Here is a 9,559-nt window from a genome sequence, read left to right as displayed (position 1 = left end):
ATGACATTGTCCTATTCAGCAACAATGGAGACGAATTACAGCACATGATTGAGGACCTTAATCGAGAAAGTGTAAGAATTGGATTGAAGATGAATATGCAGAAGACAAAGATAATGTTCAATAGCCTGGCTAGGGAACAAGAATTCACGATCGCCAGTCAGCCTCTAGAGTCTGTAAATGAGAACGTTTATCTAGGTCAATTACTCACAGGGGACCCTGATCACGAGAAAGAAATTTACAGAAGAATAAAATTGGGTTGGAGTGCATACGGCAGGCATTACCAAATCCTGACTGGTAGCTTACCACTGTCGTTGAAAAGAAAAGCGTACAATCATTGCATTCTAGCGGTGCTAACATATGGGGCAGAAACTTGGAGGTTAACAAAGAAGCTCGAGAACAAGTTAAGGACCGCACAAAGAGCGATGGAACGAAAAATGTTAGGACTAATGTTAAGAGACAGGAAGAGAGCGGGGTGGATCAGAGAACAAACAGGGATAGCCGATATTCTAGTTGGCATTAAGCGGAAGAAATGGAGCTGGGCAGGCCATGTAATGCGTAGGATGGATAACCGGTGGGCCATTAGGGTTACAGAATGGATACCAAGAGAAGGGAAGCGCAGTCGAGGTCGGCAGAAAACCAGATGGGATGAAGAAGTTAGGAAATTTGCAGGTACAAGTTGGAGTACGCTAGCGCAAGACAGGGGTAATTGGAGATCGCAGGGAGAGGCCTTCGTCCTGCAGTGGACATAAAATATAGGCTGCTGCTGCTGCTGCTGATGATGATGATGGCTTTCATAAAAGAAATGGTCAGGGAAAATTTGACCCCCAAAGAACCCACAAAGAATATAGCGATTCTAAGGCGGTCATTAAGGCCTACCAAACCTTGATGGTCTCCCCTCAGGCCCTTCGCATTCTCCAAAGCTTGAAAAGTATCTCTCCGCGTTCTCTCATTTGGTTTCCCGCTCACTTGGGGTCGACTGAGGGCTCTCCCTCTAACCCTAACGAGAGCGCGCACGAAGCCGCGGGAGGACTCACTGACCACGCCGCCTCCGCAGTCCCCCTACCCCGCGGGGAACCATTGATGACGTATAATGAGATCACCAAGCATTATTATCTGTCAAGACGGGTATTCCCCCTCCCGCACCCTGCCTTATGCAGGGCGCGGGCGGCTGACCCTTCGACTTTTACAAGCTCGTGCGTATCCTAACCTTGCGGTTCTTCACGCTATATGTATACCCTTAAAGGTATCCCAGTGCGGACTGCCCTGCCTGTGGACTAACGGCAACATTGAACCATGTGTTGTGGGAGTGTGAAGCCATCGGCTCCACCTTCAGCGAGGATAGGTGGGCTGCGCTTTTGGGCAGCCCCGAACTCAACGATCAAACCGTGGCCGTCCAGAGTGCCCACGATCGGGCCGTCAAGCTCGGCTTGGCGGTCCCCACGTGGGACTAGCCGGGTGGCGCGGGGTCTCCCCTGCGTCTTCTCTGGACCTCAATAAAGTTATTTCACTCACTCACAAAGAACCCATTGAAATTGTGCAACGTTGCGACCGACGTTCTTCCAGGCAGACTACGGCTATTGTTAAGGATATCTTTATATATAGCATGTTCCCTACCCTTTGTTGAGCCTGGCGGTCCTTATGGACAAAGGATGCTTCACCGGCGAACGTGCAGCTATGTAATGCTGTTGTGCCTTGCGGTCCTTCTGGACAAAGGATGCACACCGGTGCGCGTGCACATGTTCTTCTTCTTGTTCCTATAGTGAAATGGCGCACCCACTCTGGGGGATTGGTCATGAATCGGGCGGTGAAAAAGCTGTTATCATTTAAAGTGCCTACTGGTTCAGAGTTGAATGATCAAATATCTCAGTATTACAGAGAAAATTTCGCGAGCATAATAAATATTCATGAGATTTTTAGCATCCAACTCTTTTTGTGTTGCGCAGAAAGACGCAGAGGGCTTCACAAACGTTCCTGTGGCGGTAACCCAGTACGGTAGCACCAAAGGAAAGAATTACTGGATGAGTCAAATTCAAACCGAGGTTTCGGAGGGGTTCGTCTGAAAATCTTTTCTTTGGAATAATGAACCGGCAGCATGTCAAAAAGAAGTGTTGCAGAGATTCGCTTTCATTGCACCAAGGACACAAAGGTGAAATAACCAGACCAGACCTGTGGAGGTAAAAGTTCAGTGGGGGGACTCGGCATCGTAGTCTCGTAATTGTTACTTCGCTTTTTCTAGTGGGGTACCATTTCCTGTTCCAAGGAATTTAAGATGCCGGAAATCAGATGTTGACAATGACGATTTCACAAAATTATTTGTACTAGTAAGTTTTCTGAATCATAATGCAATGATGATAGCTGACGCAGGTAAAATGGGAATTATAGGACCATCGTGGGATGCAACTGCGAGTGCATCTGCATATTCATTTAAGGCTAGACATTTGTGGCCTGGCATCCCCACTATAACGAACGAGACGTAAATGTCTTGGGAGGAGAGAATAGACAGTTTCTAATAAATCTGACTGAATTGGACGTGATTAGTGAAGAACAGACAGACAGACAATCGCTTAAAGTTACGGTTGATGGCAGCGTTGATGGTAATTTGTGTAACTCTAAGACAATTGCCAATAATTCCGCCTGAAAGATAGGCGTGAAGTCAGGTAGCCGAATGGAAAAAGACCAGTTTAGATATGGTGATACAATGTCCACACCTGCCTTCTCTTCACAGACGGAAGCCTCAGCTGCTATCACGGTCTTTGTATCCAGGTGTTTAAGGTGGTCTTCCAAAATATTATTTATTTATTTATTTATTTATTTATTTATTTATTTATTTATGTATTTATTTATTTATTTATTTATTTATTTATCAATACTTTTGGCCGGAGGCCGTTACAGCGTGGTTGAAAGATAAGATATACAAGATAGCACTGCTGCTGCAGTCAAGAACAGGCCCAAGGGAGCCAGATAATCAAGAAAAGGTACAATACAAGCAAGAAGAAGCAAAAGACAAAAATAAAAATACATCAGGGTGTCATCAGTTTTGCCACAGCCGCTACGTGAAACAGATGTATTACAACCATTCAGACATTGATAGGGCAATGCTTAGCATTGATTGAAAAAAAAAAAAACACATCAAATTCAATTTGAGGGACTGGAGCAGAGAAATTTGGTTAGACAACCCCACATAGGTTAACATTTATTGGGTCCAATAGTTCTTGTACGAAAATAACTTGAGGGCAACTTGAGGCAATGTGGGCAAGTAGCATTTAAGGCACAGCCTCTTGAATACGGTCACAAACCAGGCAACATTGTGGAATGTGTATCGCCGCAGGCGAAATCCTCACACATTTGCTATGCTAAGTTGCAAGGGTCCTCTCGCAGCGGATTATTTGCGGCATGCCCTTTCCTTGTGAACGTTACTGAGAAAATCAACGCCATTGGCAGTTCCTTACCATTTTGACTGCTGAAAATTGTCTCATAGCTTATAAAAATTTGCTCCTGCTTAGAGGCTGGTGAACACAGTTGCTTAATTTAGACTTTCTATGAGAATGCAACAGTCAGCAAAATCTCACCATCAGGTGTAAGGAATCAAACACTGCACCAAAGGTTGCCGAAAAGATGTAATCAACGAGAGTGATATTAATCTCCGCCGTGTCTAAGCAGCAAGGTGCCATCGTGTAATGAGTTACACGTATGAAGACTGCAAAAATATTTTTTTCCCCTTTTCTACAACAATGCGGTCGGCTTTTTGGTCTCTTATACTGTGGTTGTATAGCTCATCTTCGTTCATTCTTGGCAACGTTTCGTTTGAAAAATGGTCATCATCGTCATCTATCATCACTATTTCACCCCCTTTCTACCTACGCTGCGTGCTGTGGCAGGATAGAGAACGATGGCTATGGCGGCCACTCTGCCTTTAATGTCAGTAGAAGTTCTCTCTTTCTCCCTGTCTGGTGACAAATGTGTTCGGTCGGACGAATGATGACACGTCACTTGGAACTATGTAACGTTGTCTTCGTAGGGAACGATTGTAGCAAGAGGCGAGGCGGAACGCGGTGTCAGACTTCTGCGGCAGCTAGAGGAATTCCATTATTTTTTGTTTATACGAAGAGCGCGAAGGATTTGAAATAGGTATTTTTATTTGTTCCTTTCTGGGGCGTTTTACCTTCGACTGGTACTGCTTCTAGCATCGAATCGAAGTGGCATGAACCATATGATATTTGGCTGAAACGATTGCTAAATGGCGGAGGCGGCATGGATTTGACGGAGCGTGAGCTAACGCCTTATTCTTTCTGGTCCACTTCGTTTCAGCGGGACTTATACGTCCGTATACCGTGCGCCGTCATGCTTACAGCTTGATCGTCGATCTGTAGCTGTCGCGTTCATAACGCGGCACTCTGGTGAAAGCATTTGCTGGCAAGCCTTGCAAGGTTTGGTCCACGTGCTCCCTTCCTTTGCTAATAACATGATTTTGGCGAAACACAAGGGCACGCTAATGCGCACACGCGTGCGCGAACGCACACACACAAACATATATATATATATATATATATATATATATATATATATATATAAACGAGAAGAAAGGGAACCGAGGGGCCTGAATTTTATTAATCATATCATAAAAAGAAGCCAACAAACAATGGCACCAAGGACAACATAGGGGAAATTACTTATACTTACTAATTGAATTAAAGACATGATAAATTAATGCAAATAAAAATGGATGAAAAGACATCTGGCCGCAGGAGGGGAACGATCCCACGTCTTCGCATTACGCGTGCGATGTTCTCTCCATTGAGCTACCGCGGATGGTTAGTTCTAGTTGTAAAACATAAATACCCCAGAAAGTGGATGGGAAAGCGGTGTTTGTTGGGTTCTTACGATATATATATATATATATATATATATATATATATATATATATAGCGTTCCTAACTAGAAAGGCTTTATAAAAGACAATCTCAGTGAGACGGGTGTCGTCCACCACTTATCTCACTTCTTCTTCCTCACTTCTCCCCCAGCCTACCTTTTCGTCTTCTTTAATGCATCCAGCGCAGATCGCATCACTTTTCCGGACTTCTTTTGATTACGCCTCCTGGTGTAATACTTGAATTGTGTTTCCAATAGAGGCGCACTCCGTTTGGCCCGACGATCCAGTGTACCAGACGTTCTTCAATATTCCATGCTGGGATGCGGTCTTAACCACTTGAAATGGTCCGTAAAATTTGGAGTTTGAAGTCACAGCTCCTTTCCTTACAACGACGTAGTCTCCAGGTTGTATGTCCGGTATCTCGCTGTTCTGCCTTTTATCAAAGTTTCTCTTCATGCGGCGCTTGTAGACCCCCTGTTCTTTACAGTTTTCTTGACTTCAGTGAGTTCGAGGTTTTCTAGGAGGCCTAGCTCAGTATCTGCAGGAAGTATGGGCATTGTGCCCGAAGTGGCAAAATGAGGACTGCAGTCTAAACCAGTGGTGTACGACCTGTTGTGATGTTTCATAGCGGCCCTCGAGGTGGCACTTCCAGCCATCTGCAAAGTCTGGATACATCTTCAGAAACTGCTTGACGTCTCGTATGGCTCGTTCCGCTAGGCCGTTTGTTGCCGGGTGGTACGGAGAAGAATACTTGATCATTATCCCGTGCTCTTGTGCCCACTTTGATAACTTAGCGCTCCGGAAAGCAGGCCCATTGTCGCAGACTATCGTCTTTGTATGTTCAAAACATTCAGCCTTAAGGAGATCGATAACGCTGTTTGCGTCTTCTTTACCAGCTTTAGCCGCAATCGTCCTTGTGCACTAATCTATGGAAAGCAGGAAAGCTAGCGTTCGTTTGACACCTTCCCCCTTCTTTTTGAGCTCCGCGAAGTCCAAATGAATTACTTCGAACGGGACGCTTGAATATTCGGGGTTTGTCATAACGTCTGTCGATTGCTTGAATTTAACTTTGTTCACCTGGCAGAGGTGGCATGTGCAGATGTAATGGCTGATGTCGTTTTTCATGCGCGGCCATGTGAATCTCATGAGAAATTTCTTATAAGTGCGCCAGAAGCCATCATGTCCACCCGATCCAGGAGTGTCGTGGTACAAATGAAGAATCTTTTGAACCATTGTTGAGGGTACATGATACTTTCCATTGATAAACTGGGGATCTTCTGTACCTTCACACAGCTTAATATGACTGATTGCTTCTGGATTTTCGCTTGATTCGTGCACAAGTAATCTAGATAGTGTGTCAGCATCAGTGAGGAGCGGGCCAGGACGGTGCGAAATTACAAAACAAACTGTTGCAGATAGTTGACCCATCTAGCAATGCGACCTCTGGGCTCTGCCATCCTCAGAAGTTGAGTGAGTGCTTGATGGTCAGTGAAAAGCATAAATTTTGCGCCTTCCAGGTAAGTACGAAAATACTGAACAGCTTTTAAGATGGCCAGAGCTTCCTTTTCCGTGGTAGACTAATTGATTGCAGCGGGTTTCAGCGTATAGCTATATAGTACCCCACAACATCGTGTTTCGTTTGATCAGCTTATTTTGAGGGTTTCTGGTATACAACTGCACCAGTTGCATAGTGTGATGCGACCGTGTTTAGCACGAAAGGCAGAGAAAAATCCGGTATTCGCAAGATGGGGTCCGATGACATTAGTTTTACCAGCTCACAATAGGCACCTTAGCACTCCTCGTCCCATTGAAAAGGCACGTCTTTCTGGGTTAAACGTGTCAGACACCTTGTTCTCTGTGCATAGTCTTTGATAAACGCTCCGAAGTGTCCTGCTAGGCCAAGGAAAACATGCAGGGCATGCATGTCATAAGGCTTTAGCAGCTTAGAGATTCTCTCTACCGATTATTGCTTAGTGCTTTTAGTGCGGCCATCGAACACCCTGCCAAGAAATACTACTTTATCTTGAAAGAACGCACTTTTCTTGAAGTTTACTTTGAGTTGGGCAAGGCTGAGAGCGTGGAGAACTTTTGAAAGATGATTACGGTGCTCCTCCTTTGTCTTTGAGTAGATGATGATGTCGTCGATGTACACATTGCAAGATGTGCCCAAGTAAGGTTTCAGAATGTCGGCGATAATCTTCTGAAACCATGCAGGGAAGTTTTTCCAACCAAATGGTAGGCGGTTGTACTCTCAAACAAGTCAAATGGGGTTATGAAGGCGGTATATTTTTTCGTTTCATCGCTTAGTGGAATCTGCCAAAAGCCCTTGTAGAGATCTATTCGTGAAAAACAATGGCCACCACCAGTTTCGTCAATGATGTCGTCGATTCGCGGCATTGGATAAAGTATCAATTCAGTTTGACGATTGAGAGCCCGGTAGTCTGTACAGAGTCGGAACGTTCCGTCTTCTTTTGGTGCAATAGTTATAGGAGAAGCAAATGGGGGATAAGAAGACCGGATGATACCTACGTCCAACATCTCTTGCAACTACTTTTTCAGCTGCACCTTGTTATCTTTGGACATATTATAGGGGGCTCTACGAACCACTGTTTTATCTGCGAGCTCGAAAGGAACGACATGTGATTTCATCGCTAGAGGATAGCTCCCCATGCATGTTAGCTCTGGGTACTTTGTCTTGATGTCTTCCTGGTTGATAATCAGCCTTAATACGCTAGGCGTATTAAGGCTGATCTTAGGCGACATTGAGAATTGCCAATACGTCACTGGTAACAGAATGTCCTTGGAATTCAATAGCCAGTGTTATCCATTCGCTATGCATGGTCACTGACCCATCGTAGGCTTGGACACGCAACGTTCTACCAGCATGCAGACGACCGGCATCCACTCGACTCTTGTTGATAATCGAGACAGAAGCCCCACTGTCAACGAGGGACTTCAATGCCACCTACCTTAATGGGGCATACACTAAGCTTGACGACGCCAAATACACGGTCTCACTGTAGCTCTTTTTCTCGGGCTTTTCATCCACGGCAGTCAGTTTATGTGGAAGTAGTGTGTCGTGAACTTCTAACTGGTCCTTCACCATCATCATAGTCATGATCGATGCTTCCCAGGTGTTTGTTTATGAAGCTCTCTTCACACTCAGGCGACGGCAACGACTCGCGATGTTTACTCAGGTTATGAGAATAATGTTGCTCTTTTCTACCGCCCGGTGACCTTTTCAATGTAACTGTTGGCACTGAGGTCTCTAGACATCTCAGAAGGTCATAAACTGTTCTTGGACCTTTGAGCTGGACTTGACTGCGGATGTCGATACACAGCCATTGCGTTAAGCTACAACTGCAGGAAGCGCCAGCTTCGGTTCTGCAGAATACAATAGGCGACACTTCTCAAGACAGTACTCAAGTAGAGAGCCACATGTATATCCGAACCGTCGTAGTGCAGCATCCGATCTTTCTATTGCGTGGCCTTGGAAAGCCGTTAAAGGTTGCTTTTCCACAGTTCCCTACATGTTGGCTCATGATGCATGAGTTGCACGTCATACAATTTTCTGGCGATAGCTCCCAAATAGCGGCGCATATTCAAAATCTTTGTGTCGTCGGAGTGCCACATATTTTTGTCACAAGCGTACTCGAAAAACCGCAGCCAATAGTGCGCACTTTGCGAGTCTCCTTCAAGATCATCCGGCTCCACAATATCTCGTGCTGATTTCTCTTCATTGGGTGCCTGGACCAAAGTTCCCATTATTTTACTTTGTTGCATCATTTGCCTTTGCAGTTGTTCTATAACAGTCAAGAGCAGGCTCACCTTCCCGACAGAAGTTTCCTCTTTGAGTGTGCCACGGCATATGGGTTCCAGAACGAGTTCGTTCAGTGTCTGGAGCTGTAGATTCACTGTCACCGATCCTGTTTGCACCAGGACTTGGCGGCTGATTGCAGCTTCTTGCAGTACCACGTTGATCAGCCCGGTGGAACTAACTACGCGAGGAAGGTCCGTCGCTGACTCACCGTGCACTTGGTATCGGGTGAAAACAGCCTCCGATGACGCCTGGTCGACGAAAAAGGTCACCCACATGTCTGGCCTTCAAAAATTGAAGGACACTTTGTAAATTCCAAAGTGTTCGGAGAAAGCCTGTGCCCATTCTACTGACTACCGCCGCATGCGCATTCGCTCATTCTTCTTCTGACGTTCGGTATCGGGGAAATCCACATTCTTAAGGTGCTTCTCCGAACCGCTTGCCGTGGAATCATCACCGGGCCGCCTGGGAGCCATCCGACTAACTCGACTGCTGCAACGAGACGTCTGACGAAGGAGCGTTGCCCCGCTCGCAGAGTGCCATCACGTGATTGCTGAGAGAGTGTAAGGGGGAGAGGCCACAACTGTGGCGGCACAACTGTTGCTATGCGCCGCTGTGCCATCACGTGACTGCTGTGAGGGGGAGAGGCCACAACTAGCACCGTTCTAGCGCACGGACGGACGGACGGTCGGACTCCGCGAGTATGAGCCATTAAAGGCTTTCGCCTTAAAAGCTGTCGGCTGCGCCAAAATGTAGAGTTCCTACCTAGAACGGTTATATAAAAGAAATAATCTCAGTGAGATAGGTGTCGCGTCCGCCATTTAATCTCACGTCCTCACTGCTCCCCCAGCCCACCTCTTCGTCTTCTTTCA

The sequence above is a fragment of the Dermacentor silvarum genome, chromosome 1 (assembly GCF_013339745.2).
Source record: "Dermacentor silvarum isolate Dsil-2018 chromosome 1, BIME_Dsil_1.4, whole genome shotgun sequence".
NCBI lineage: Eukaryota > Metazoa > Arthropoda > Arachnida > Ixodida > Ixodidae > Dermacentor > Dermacentor silvarum.
The sequence above is the reverse complement of the archived record's forward strand: the minus strand, read 5'-3'. Positions refer to the sequence as shown.